Here is a 13,871-nt window from a genome sequence, read left to right as displayed (position 1 = left end):
TGTGGGTACCAAGTGTTGACATGTAATGACTATGTTACAGGGAATCTTTATATGTAATTTCGAACTGAACCCTTTATTTAATTTGCGAGGGTAGATTGTTCTCATTCTTTCAGTTTCATTTTTTTTTCAGCATCGCCTGAAGTGAGAATTGGACCTTCAACCTCCAGAACACCATTATTTAGAACTGATTGTAACTTAACACCTTTATCCATTGTGCAATGCAATGTCTTATTCATAATTTTAATGACTTTAAACCGTTGTAAATTACACATGATTAAACAGATTGAGAAAAAAAACGTTGTAAAAGGCTGTAATCTGGTGGAACACAGTCAGAACTGTAGGTTGGATGTGGCAGAATCTCAACGCCATCTTGTTCTTCAAACTTGTGTTTGGTCTTCCTGGCGGTGTGTTGCTTGGTATTGTCCTGCTGCACCTAAGCGTGGTTTCGGTTGATATGAGCCGGCTACTTTTGCTTCAACTTTTCCAGTTGCATACAGTAAAGTTCGTCACTGATGTCGCCAGAATCGAAATGCTTGTACCACTTTGAAATCGACGCATATGCCATTGTTCCTTTACCTTCGGGGCACAAATCTCTTTTGCGGCTTTCCTGGTTAAAAGACCTCGCTTCCAGCAGTAATGAATCAAAACTCGCAGCTCAATTTTATCAATTGTCATTTGGAATTGAAAAATGAAGATCACTATAATAGAAATGCAAAAAACAATTAAAAATTGCATAAAAATTCAATTTTTCGCAAGTGTTTACAAACTTTTGGGACAGCCGAATAGGAAACTTATGTCCAATCTGTTCGACTTATGAACAATAATATTTACTCAGTTGGGAAGCAGCCCCATAATATTGTGTTCAACAGACAGGAAAGAAACTTTGCTCATGGAAGTTTTGTTCAGTTTTAGGTAGAGAAAAGGACACTATTGATAGTGTTTGTAGCTAGATGAGCGTTGATCAGAGCTGAATATTTTTGCTTCAACTTTTTGTAGACCATTCCAGTTGCTTACAGGTGGCATAATTATTCGGAACCAAAAGAAATCTCTTCTGCAACTTTCTTGGTTAAAAGACCTCGCTTCCAGCAGTAATGAATCGAAACTCGCAGCTCAATTTTATCAATTGTCATTTGGAATTGAAAGATGAAGATCACTATAATAATAGAAATGCAAAAAACAATTAAAAATTGCATAAAAATTCAATTTTTTCACAAGTGTTTACCTGCTCCAAACGCCTAGCTGCTTCCAAATATGCGAAACAAGCCCACTTACCCCATAGTAGAAATCAGTGCCAACGATTCATGGCCCAAGTCACACCAGCAAGAATGCAAAAGAGGGAGCAGCACGGGAACTCCAGAACCAGCTCTGAAATAATTCAAAGAGTTATTCAGGCAGACTTTCAGCAACTACACAGAGGGGAACATCATCAAGCCCCTTCCGGGAGCTGTTGAGGAGCTCAAAAAGAAAATGGTTTCCTTAGTCACCTCTGACGCCCGGACCAAGTGTTTACAAACTTTTGGGACAACCTAATATATATATATATATATATATATATATATATATATATATATTAAGCATATGCTAAAAATTCGTCAGTTTTGGGATTGAGTTAGTTTTTAAAAAAACATTTTAATTATTCTAATTATCGGTAATTTGTAATTAACTGATCAAGTGCCATATCTCTTGTTAAGTTTACATTAATTTTAGATCATGTCTGACTTCCCCCTTCCGCTTTTAATTTATACATTGTCTATCACTCTCGTTTCTGTGTGTCTCTCTCTGCTTGTTTTTATTAATTCTTTTATTTTATGCTCCTTTCCCTCTCGTTCTATATTGACAAATTTATATTGCATTTCACTGTCCAGATTATTTTATATTATCCAAGGGTGTCACCTTGTGTAAAAAAAAAAAATAAATAAATAAATATATATATATATATATATATATATATATATATATATATATATATATATATATATATGTGTATATATATATACAAATACACCAAGCCTCAAAGGAAAAGAAAAAGAAAACAACACCAATCGCTCCTGATGATAATCAGATGCACCGATAGAAAGCACTTGAGAATAATATGGCCGAACAAAAACTTTTGGGTGCCATTTGATATAAGATGCCTGCCGAAATTAAAAAGACCGCTCGGCAAATGGAAAAGATATCCAGAAAGATCGGGAAAAGGATAACTCCATCGTGTTCAATCAGACGTGTCTAAATAATGACTTGCTGCCAAAATATACATACATACAAATGTACCAAAGTATTAATTAGGCCGACCTTACGTGATTTTGTCGAACATCAAACGTTCAAGGGGGGGCTTTCTCACTACAATTTATAGAAAGCCGACATTTACTGGCCTATATGTGAACTGGTTGTCTTTTGTGGCAAAATCACGTAAGGTCGGCCTAATTAATACTTTGGTACATAGAGCCCTCATGATTTGTTCGCCTAACAGATTAGATGTTGAACTCGATAAGATCAGGGAAATATTCATCAATAATGGTTATCCTGTTGACCTTATTGATGATTGTATTTTAAAAAAGGTTGCGGATTTTAAATCCCCTAAAAAGTTTGGACCCTTGAAATGCCAGGTTTATTTAAAAGTACCGTGGATTGGGGAAAAGAGTAATAGACTTTCCAAACAGATTCGCAGAAGTATTTACGACTGCTTTTATTCTGTGTCCTTGCGTTTGGTATATACTACGAGACCTGCTTTTCCGTCTTTTCGCAAGGATAGTTTGCCTTACATCCAAAATAGCAATATTGTATATCAATTCAAATGCCAGTGCGATGCTGGTTATGTTGGGCGAACATCCTTGCACCTTTTGACTCGTATAAACCAGCATGTTCCATTGAAGATCAGACAAGGGAGGATGGGGTCTGGTGGTCTCCCTCCTTCTGCAGCCTTGGACTCTGCTATTGGCCAGCATTTGGTTGATAACCCGTGCTGTGCCGACACATATAAAATAGAATGGTTCGAGGTGCTACATAGAGCGGACTCCAGAAACCATTTAAAGATTTTGGAGTCTGTCTCTATTGCGGTGCGTCAACCTTTGTGCAGGCAAAAGGAAACATCCAACGCATTGTTTCTCTTTGGAGAACTTTGAATTTTTTCTCCTGTTTTTTTTTTTTTTTTTTTTTTTTTCCCCTCGTTGTGCCAATATTTTAATCGTTTTTAAACGTTAATAAATTTATTTTAGTATCCCCGTACTTTTGGCACATTCAATAAGTTCCCCATTAGAACTCTTTATTTTCGATATAATAAAATTTTGTACGCTATCGATTTTCTCCTGATGAGATGATAGCCGAAAGAGCTCTCAAGAAACTTCCGCTTATTATTTTCAAAACTGTATATAAATTCTGTACCTCCAAACATTTATACATATATATATATATATATATATATATATATATATATATATATATATATATATATATATCACCTCAGTTCCTTCAGCTATAATCGAAATCAAAACAAAAACTTATGAGGAATTCTTGGTAAAATTAATTAATTACAAGAAATGGAAGTCCATAACAATTAAACGGCAGTCACTCGGATGTAAACGTGACACACAAAATAATTAAATGATACACACGCTATCCTATTAATTTATTGATAATAATTATAAACATTGATTTGTTAAATATTCGTTGAGTAAACTTACTGGGATGACAGAAAATGGAAATTCAGTCGAAGTTAACTTGATGAATCCAAGGTGGGAATTATTAGACTGGGTGAATTGAGAGAAACGGACATGACGTCACATGGCTCAAATGCAGAATAAGAAAGGAAGGCAATTACTTGGAAGCATCCCACACTGGTCAGAGATTTGGAACAAAGATCAAGTTGAATAAACCTCCTCTGTCTTACATTAGTTTTGTCGTTTGGAAGTTCAAATTAAGAACTTTGATTTAAGGACAACAAGAAAGGAGCGCATAGAAGAACAAGAATTATAAATTGTGAACTTTCATGAATTTTTGTAATAATGACGTCATTTGTATTTTGTAATGATGACGTCAACAGTTTTCTGCATGTATGACGCAAGGTTGAAATGCAACAGATTCTGATCTTTGTGACAGCATGTAAAAGTGCTGCAAGACTACTGCTGGGTAATTAATTTGATCTATCCTGGGACGGGTATTATTCTAGTGATTATATAAAATGCAACTATTGATCCAGCATGTGACATACACACGTACACACACACACGCAGGCACACACACACACACACACACACATCTGCATGTACACACTGAGACACACACTGAGACACACACACACACACGCGCGCACACACAGATATTCGAGTTGTCCATTGCATATTTGACCGATTTTTTTGTTATTTCCTCCTCTTCCTCCTCCTCTTCATCCTCCTCCTCCTCCTCCTCCTCCTCATCATCATCATCATCATCATCATCATCATCATCATCATCATCAATATTTGAAAGATGATGATGTAAATTTAGATGATCTTTCTCGTTCCACATGGAATCTGCGTTCCCTGCTGAGAAAATTTCATGGATATTTAATGATTAGGGAGGAGACATACAGTGTGTGAGTCACTGCTTGAATAGATTAGCAGTTTTCATTTCAACCTGAAAATATCTATCTACTTTGGTAAAAAGACCTTATTCAAAACCTCTCTATCTCAAACACACACACACAGACACACACACACACACAGATATATATATATATATATATATATATATATATATATATATATATATATATATATATATATATACATACAGGGTGTCCACAAAGTCTGACTACATAATGCAGCCAAACTTTGTGGTCACCTTGTAAATTATGTAGCCAGACTTTGTGGGCACCCTGTAGATTATACAGCCAGACTTTGTGGGCACCCTGTAGATTATACAGCCAGACTTTGTGGACACCCTGTAGATTATACAGTCAGACTTTGTGGACACCCTGCATATATATATATATATATATATACATATATGAAAAATAGATTGGAGGTGGAAGGACCTGAATGCTCAACATTTCACCTGATTTATGCGGGCTTTTTCAAGAAGGATGGTCATTGACAAGAGGTTTGGAAGATTTGGGGCTATATATAATGATGGGGGAGAGCAGCGTGTTTTCTTTATGTAAATTAAATGCCTATATGCATATATACATTGATATACAGTACTGTTTTGTTGTATCACAAGTTATCAGTGCGTCTAGACTAGCACCTTCCTTTAGCCGTGGATTGAACCTACCACCATCGTGTTGATAGTTGGCAGACACATATATATATATATATATATATATATATATATATATATATATATATATATATATATATATATATATATATATATATATATAGAGAGAGAGAGAGAGAGAGAGAGAGAGAGAGAGAGAGATAGAGAGAAAGAGAGTTCGAGTTCCCTATGAATTCCAAAACAGTTGGGCTGATTTTTTTTTTTTTCAGACAAATGTACTTTACATGCCTGGGAGTGTTCTGGGATAAGTTTATATCAAAATGCCTTTGATATCGGAAATCGATAATAAAAAATCAATAATAACAAAATCGATAAAAGAAGGAAACTGTCTGATTTTAATCAAAGTTAACATTTTCATAGAACCTAACATCACAAGTGTATTTGAGAAGTTTTATCATCGCACAAGCAGAAGGGACCAGTGCATAAAATCAACAGTAGATTATTTGATAAGACAAGGGTATATTCGAAATGAATGTTTCTGTTTAGAGCATAATTGAACCATGATACTTGACATTTGCATTTTAAAATTAAATTCAGTTCGTTATATAAAAATAATTTTATAAAATTAACAGTATGTTCTCTACAGTGCAATGTAGACTACAATGTATTGTGGATTAAGTCACTGCAGGGAGTCACGTGAAGTTCCCTCCAAGTGCATTGCGATGGGTCCTCACCTAAAACAAGCAATGAATCGATTTTGATTGAAAAGTGGATCATTTCACCGATTTTGATGACAATAAAAATATGGGAGTGTGAAACATTCATTGATCATCATTAAATGCCTGGCAACATCGGGTCACCTTGCTAGTTATTCTATATTATTCTTATACAGAGACTTACTATTTACCTTCCTATTTACATGTGTGCTTATAGTATGTTACCAGGCATACACATGTAAATTAGATGGTCATGCTGAATAAAGAGAGTCACTTTTTCTTTAAATTTTCAGTCGTTAAATCAACATAAAAGACATGAGAGAAATGGATGACTTGTTCAGTTAATTATAAATTATGACTAGTACCGTTAGAACATTTTTTAAAACATAACTCAGTCCCAGGACTAAGGTATATTTTATTATGTATTTTGTGTTATTAAATTATATAGAAAAAAACCTTAGTGAAGCAAACGTTGATTAATAAGTATAGAAATTTCTACTATTATATAAAGGGAACTTTGTGTGTGTATGTGCGTGTGTGTGTGTTTGTGTGTGTGTGTGTGTTTGTGTGTATGTGTGTTTGCATATTTGTTTGTGTGTGTGTATGTGTGTTTGTGTGTGTATGTGTGCATTTGTGTGTGTGTTTGTGTGTTTGTGTGTGTGTGTGTGTGTGTGTATTTATCTGTGTGTGTGTGTGTTTGCGTGTGTGTGTGTTTGTGTGTGTACTTTGTGTGTGTTTGTGTGTGTACTTTGTGTGTGTTTGTGTGTATGTGTGTCTTTGTGTGTTTGTGTGTGTTTGTGTGTGTTTATGTGTGTGTTTGTGTGTGTTTGTGCGTTTTGTGCGTGTGTGTGTGTGTTTGTGTGTTTTGTGTTTGTGTGTGTGTGTTTGTGTGTGTGTGTGTGTTTGTGTGTGTGTGTGTGTTTGTGTGTTTTGTGTGTGTTTGTGTGTGTGTGTGTGTTTGTGTGTTTTGTGTGTGTGTGTGTCTGTGTGTTTGTGTGTGTGTGTGTTTTGTGTGTGTGTGTGTGTGTGCGTGCATGTGTGTGTTTGTTCCCTATGGATACGAAAATGGCTGAACCAATTTTTATGAAATTTCCCACGATTTATATGCCTGGCAGTGTTCTTTGGTATCAGAATGTCTTTGATAATCAATAATCAAAAACCTCCGATTAAAGAAATAAAAGGCGATTTTGACCAAAGTTAACACCTCATACAGCCTAAGATCACAAGTGCATTTGAGGAATTTTATTACCACAAAAGCAGAAAGGTCCGACATATAAAATCAACAATAGGTTCTCTGATATGACAGGGGCACGTTCGAAATGAATATTTCTGTTTAAAGTGCAATTGAGCCATAATACTTGATTTTTTTATATTTTAAACTTAAATTCAAGTCATTATAATTTCACAAGTAGTAAAGCCATGCATATAAAATCAACAGTAGGTTCTTTGATATGACAGAAGCATGTTTGAAATGAATGTTTCTGTTTAAAGCACAATTGAAGCATAATACTTGACTTTTGCATTTTAAAATTTAATTCTATACAAAAATAATTTCATAAAATCAACAGTAGGTTCTCTACAGTGCAATGTAAACTACAATATATTGTGAATTAAGTTACTGCGGGGGAGGCATATGAAACTTCCTCCTGGTGCACTATATCAGGTTACCAACTTGAGCAGGCAATTAATTGATCTGATTGAAAAATGATTGATTTCACACATTTTGATGAAAATAAAATATGAAAGATTGAAACAGTCGGTTGATCCTTATTTAATCCCGAGCAACGTCGGGTCTCCCTGCTTTTATATATATATATATATATATATATATATATATATATATATATATATATATATATATACTATGAGAGAGAGAGAAAGAGAGAGGGTGGGAGAGAGAAAGAGAGAGGATGGTCTATAACAAAAAAAAGAAAACCGGTTTTCATCCAATGGAAATGGAATCATGTCGTCTTTTCTAGGGCTACAATTCTATCGTTCCATCCTGTATATAAAAAATAATTTTATAAAATTAATTACAATTGAAGCATAATACTTGACTTTTGCATTTTAAAATTTAATTCAAGCCATTATGTAAAAAATAATTTTATAAAATTAACAGTAGGTTCTCTACAGTGCAATGTAGACTACAATGTATTGTGGGTTAAGTCGCTGCAGAGAGGCATGTGAACCTTCCTCCCAGTGCACTGCGATAGGTCCTCAACTTGAGCAGACACTCAATCGATTTCATTGAAAAAAGGTCAATTTCACCGATTTTGATGACAATAAAAATATGGGAGTGTGAAACATTCGTTGATCATCACAAATCACAAAACATATCACAAATCACAAAACAAATCACAAAACATATCACAAATCACAAAACATATCACAAATCACAAAACACAAAACAAATCACAAATCACAAATCACAAAACATATCACAAATCACAAAACAAAACACAAAACATATCACAAATCACAAATCACAAAACAAATCACAAATCACAAATCACAAAACAAATCACGAAACACAAAACACACAAAAAAAATGACATTTTATTTTTGTTGTTCGATTAAGCATGAATATAAAATTGGCAAAGGTGTAAAAAACCCACGTAATCGTCTATAAAAATCCCATTAAAAATATTGATTAACTGCCCTAAAACACTAAAATGAGGCGATCAGTTTATGCTAAATTTGTATGTGAAACTGATCCTCAACTCTGAATTTTAAAATAGCTATTTACTTTTTTTTTTTTTTTTAAGGTTTTTAGTATGTTCACATGTAATCGCCTAAAAATAAGTAAAATCTCGCTTTTGGGGTAGATTTAGCAGAAGGAGTTAATCTTTCAAAGACCTCCTAGAACTGCACAAAACCAGCATTACATCGCAATCAACAGGGACCAGGTACAAGACTAGAATTTTTTGATAAATGCAATTCGGGATCTATTTTACAAGACATTTTATCTGGTTTTCACGTTGATGAAAACTATTTATTTGCACTGAGGAAGCTGTCTTCCTAGGCATTACCTCTCCCTTGAAGATTGGGGGATATTGCCTCTGGATTGTGGGGGGAGGTATTGCCTCTGGATCGAAAACACGCTTATTTGCAACTGAGGATCTTCGAGACTATATGCAGATAATTTTTTGTCCCTTGATTGTGGAAACTGGAATATCCCTCATTAAAGACTGACCTTCTGTCTAACTATACTCTTATGTGGATGCAAGTAAATAGGAGCAGCACTGGTGCATTTTAGCATCCCCAAGCAAAATTAGAAAACCATTCTTAACATGGGGATGTGGGAGGAGGGCTTTGTTAATCAATTTGCTTTGGGATGTAAAAATTAGTGTTGGGCAATTAATTGGAATCGGAATCGGTAAATCGGAAAAATCGGAGGTTTTTATGGTATTGGAATCGGTAAAAGTTGAGCTGAATTTCCGATATTTAAAACGATTCTTTTATTTTCTCATTTATTTATTTATTTTGGTTTAAAACTGAATTTCCTGGCCAAAGTGAAAAACTATAAATGAAACTGCCGTGATGAGTTTATCAAAAACTTGGATAACGTACATAAAAAGAAACATTAAGTTTTTCAAATTGAAGAGAAAAATTCATCTGCATTTCAAAGTAGATCTGGATTTTCCAATACTCTTACCTACCCCCAACAAAAAAATGAAATTCTATTTGTATTAGATTTAATATCGGAATCAGTAATTGCATCAGAATCAGGAAAAGTATTGGAATCGTCCCAATACAAACTAAAATGTACGATAGGACTACTTAGTGTATTGACGTGCATTCCCTCATGGCAGTAAAGTTTGACATGACGTCAGTTTATATAATATGAGGAATCCAACTACCCTAAAAAGGGGGGTTAGGGTTAGGGTTAGGGTTATCCCACTGCAAGGACTGTGGGGTTGGGAAGTAGGATTGAAAAAGTCATTGCTCCAGAGGAAGAGCCTCCTGACTCTGCAAAAAATGCCTGTACAGGCTTATCAGCATTCCCAGCAGGGGACTTCAGGCGATTAGAGAGGAAGCAAAGCCTGAGAGAGTAGACCTCCTAGAACTGCACAAAACCAGCATTACATCGCAATCAAGAGGAACCAAGTAATAATAGGAATGGTTTAATCTCTGTTAATTTTGGTGTCCAAGGATAAAAATCCTGGGCCAAGAAAAAAAGAAAGCAAAATTTAGCATGATGAGACGTGTCAGCATTCCTTGTCAGGGCGCCTCAGGCTATCAGCAATAAACCAATCGTGTCTTTCCCAGAAGAAAGTAATCACCAGAAGAATGACCCTGTCGCCTGAGACCAAACAGAACAACACACCACACTGATGGAAATGTAATTCTACATATCGGCATTCTTCAGTGAGGGCGCCCCATGCGTCCAGTAAACCAATCCCGTCTTCGTTGTAATTTCGGTATTCATACAAAATATGGACTGCGTATTTTTTTTAATAGGATTTTAAAGTTAAATTCAATTTTTATGTCATCTTTTGTTTATTAAATTGTTATGTGAAAGTACAGAATAGTTGAATGAAGCACTCTTGTTTCCAGGTTAAGAATGACTTTCTAAATAATAACATTATTATTTCAGCACGGTCCGCATTTTGCATATGTTTCGTAATTTCTATGATGTTTTTATGTAATTTCTATGTCTACAACCGGATTCCATTCTGATTTAAGCACCTAATATTTAGTAATTAAGAGACATTTTAAAGAAAACACTAAAAAAGAAAAATTACTAAGTAGACCAAGCTTAGAAAACATTAAAAAAATTAAATGTTTGAGGTGAGCTCTGTATTCTATCTAATTGATATGGATGCAAGGTCGAGGGTCAGACGACTCAAGAAGACAGCACATACACTAAAAAAGAAACATTACTAAGTAGGCCAAGCTTAGAGATTAATAGCATTTGAAAGCTTCTAATTGTAGAAAAAACTTAAAATTTTGACGATGGAGGGGAGATAATCCCCTGTCGATCTTTATTAGAGTTGTCTCCTCTTTGTCAACTTATTTTTTTACACATACAAAACAATAGCCATAAAACAGAGACTAACTCAAAGAATACAAAAATATTTATGGAGCAAATGACTTTTCTCTTTTCTTTTCCAAACAAACAACATGCCTGAAGATGGTCGAAGGACAAACCAACCGAAACGTTGCACAAATAACAATCAAGATGAGAACAGATGTGCAATCAATGCAAGTGATATGAACAATCAGCCCTCATCTAAAAAATTCAGAACTTTAATAAGAATATATATCTATATATCTATAAAAATGAGAATCTGCATGTGTGTGTGTGAGATATACGCAACAAATTTCTGATCTACAGATTTGAAATTTGGTATATAAGGTATTCAGACGTGGAAATTTTTTTTTTTTTTTTTTTTTTTTTTTTTATTACATTTTCACCCCAAACAAGGCAAATTGCCACTTTGGTGTAGGGGGCTACTATCAGGGGCAACAACTACTGGGGTACTATGTAGGGATTTGGGCAGCAAGGTGTCGGTTCACGTTACACTTGAACTTCTGCACGTCAGTACTGTTGGGGAAGCAGGGACCTGGAATGGAATTCCAGAGTCTTGCGGTTCTGGGGAAGAAACTATTGGAGTAAAAAGATCTTTTACATCTAGGGACCTCTACAGTGTGGGGGTGGGATCTAGTAGCCTGTCGGGTTTGTCGAGGGTGCTCGCGTCGTGGGGGCACAAGTGATTGCAGTTCATCAGAGCATTCACCACTAAAATACTTGTAGAAAAGGCAGAGGGATGCAACATTTCGTCGATGGGACAGAGGCTGAAGCTTAGATGCCAGTTCAGGGCCTATCAGGTTTGCGACTCTCTTTTGAACCTTGTCAAGGAGCGAGAGACTAGTAGCAGATGCACCAGCCCAGATGTGGCAGCAATACTCCATACATGGGCGAATGGTGGCCTTATAGAGGTACAGGATACTTTCGGGTGTTAGTAGTTTTCTAGCACGGTAGAGAGAGCCTACCTTTCTTGCAGCGGCCCTGGCAATGCCTTCAATGTAATTGTTCCAACTCATGTTTCCTGTGAACGTTAGGCCAAGGAGTTTGAAAGATGGACTCTCTAATTAGTTTTAATCTGGAAAAAAAGATAGCTAAAGGATCAAAATTGAAAAATTGGTTATCGGATTTTTGTCAACCGTTTCATGAATGTGCATGAATGGTTCCCATGACAAATTCCTTATTTTAAGGGCCCTGTCGGTGGGGCATTAGAATACACCGACTGCCCCCCTACAGAGGGTAAAAGTCCCTCAATGGGGGTCCTGGATATGACCATAAACTATATCCAATGGTGAGGCCCCAGCTTGCGGGCTTTGGGGAGTGTGGAGCCACCCTTTAATTACCATTGCTCCCAGGTCCACTCTGACCCGGAGTGGTAGTACCTGTTAGGGTTCCAACTATGGGTTAAATAGAAACTGACTTGAAAACAACAAATATCAAAAAAAATTTCTTCAAAATCTTTGGATTCGGCATTAAATAACCCAAAAAGGGTTGATATGCCGTAAAACAGAAACAACCAACCAACTTATTTTAAGAATAAGAAGGTTTGAAAACACCTTTTAAAGATTGTGTCAAGCTGGTCTAATGGTTATCGTATTTATCTGTTTTTAGGTTTTGGTTTCGATTTCAGCTCGAGTATTTTCTTTTTTTTTTACTTACGAGAAGTGAACTTTAAAAAAAAACATTATACTCGCATGCACATGTCTCGGTTTCTGTATGAATTAAAATATAATATTTATGCGTATTTTACGACTGGACAACGCCGGGCGGCCTGCTAGTATATATAAAATTATAAAACTCTGTGGACCGTCTGACCGCCCTTACTTGCATCCTGTCTATCAAAAACATCGTTGTCGTGGAAACCAGCTTGTATTCAATAAAATTCAAACTCCTTTGCACAGTCCAACCATGTTGACTACAAATAAACTCCAGTCAGTGGATGAGAAATCCTTCACGATTGTGACAATTTTTATTTTTGTACCTTTTCTCCACGTTAAAAAACGACCCTGGTGTCTAACTCTGTCCCGTGGGGAGGCATTGTAAATAGGAACCACCAATAGTAAATAGGTATAAATAAACTCCAGTCGTTGCTTAAATTGTAAACATAGTTTCAATCATGAAATTATGTTTTGTTATCTTTTCGTTGCGGTTTCGAATCTAGCTGATGGTACTCAAATCATATTTCTTTTTTTTTTTTTTTACTTTTGAAAACATGACTATATAATAGGTACAATATAATATGAAATAATAAATACAACATCTGCATGAATTAAAATATCATATTTCACCACCGCTAGTATGTTCTGAGTAATACGTATGGTTCTCCGATTTGCAAACACCTTATAAATAACCATACGTGTGCCACAAATCTCAGTGCTGACATGTTTACGATCTTGTGTAAGTTGCACTCACCCTTTCATCTAAAAATTCTAGAAACTATTTTTATTAAGTCCTTTAGACATTCTCTTTGCAAGCCAAAAGTAAATCTCTTAGGATTTAATTTGATTTTTATGGAATGTTTTTCCTTGTTTATTTTTGTTTTTTTATTATCCCCCCCCCCGGCATATTCATGACAATTTTTTTTCAATCGTAAGTTTTCTCGATTCAGATCTGTTGAGCGAGGAACGAAACCTGGTAAGCTAACCTTTATTTTCATTTTTTATTTTTATTTTTTTAATCATCATGTTGATTGGTCTGTATTTAGCCATAATTAAATTTTGTACCCCCCCCAAATTTTCATATATATATATATATATATATATATATATATATATATATATATATATATATATATATGTATATATATATATAACTACTTCATTTACTCACATAAATTTAATATACTAAAATAGAGATTTATGCGTAAACTTTAAGTATTTACTTCAACAGTGCTCAATACGTAGGTAGAGCTAGTTAGTAATTTTTAAAATATA

This window comes from Euprymna scolopes, chromosome 18, assembly GCF_053919585.1.
Source record: "Euprymna scolopes isolate OS-2025 chromosome 18, ASM5391958v1, whole genome shotgun sequence".
In the NCBI taxonomy this organism is placed as follows: domain Eukaryota; kingdom Metazoa; phylum Mollusca; class Cephalopoda; order Sepiida; family Sepiolidae; genus Euprymna; species Euprymna scolopes.
Note: the sequence above shows the minus strand (reverse complement) of the source record.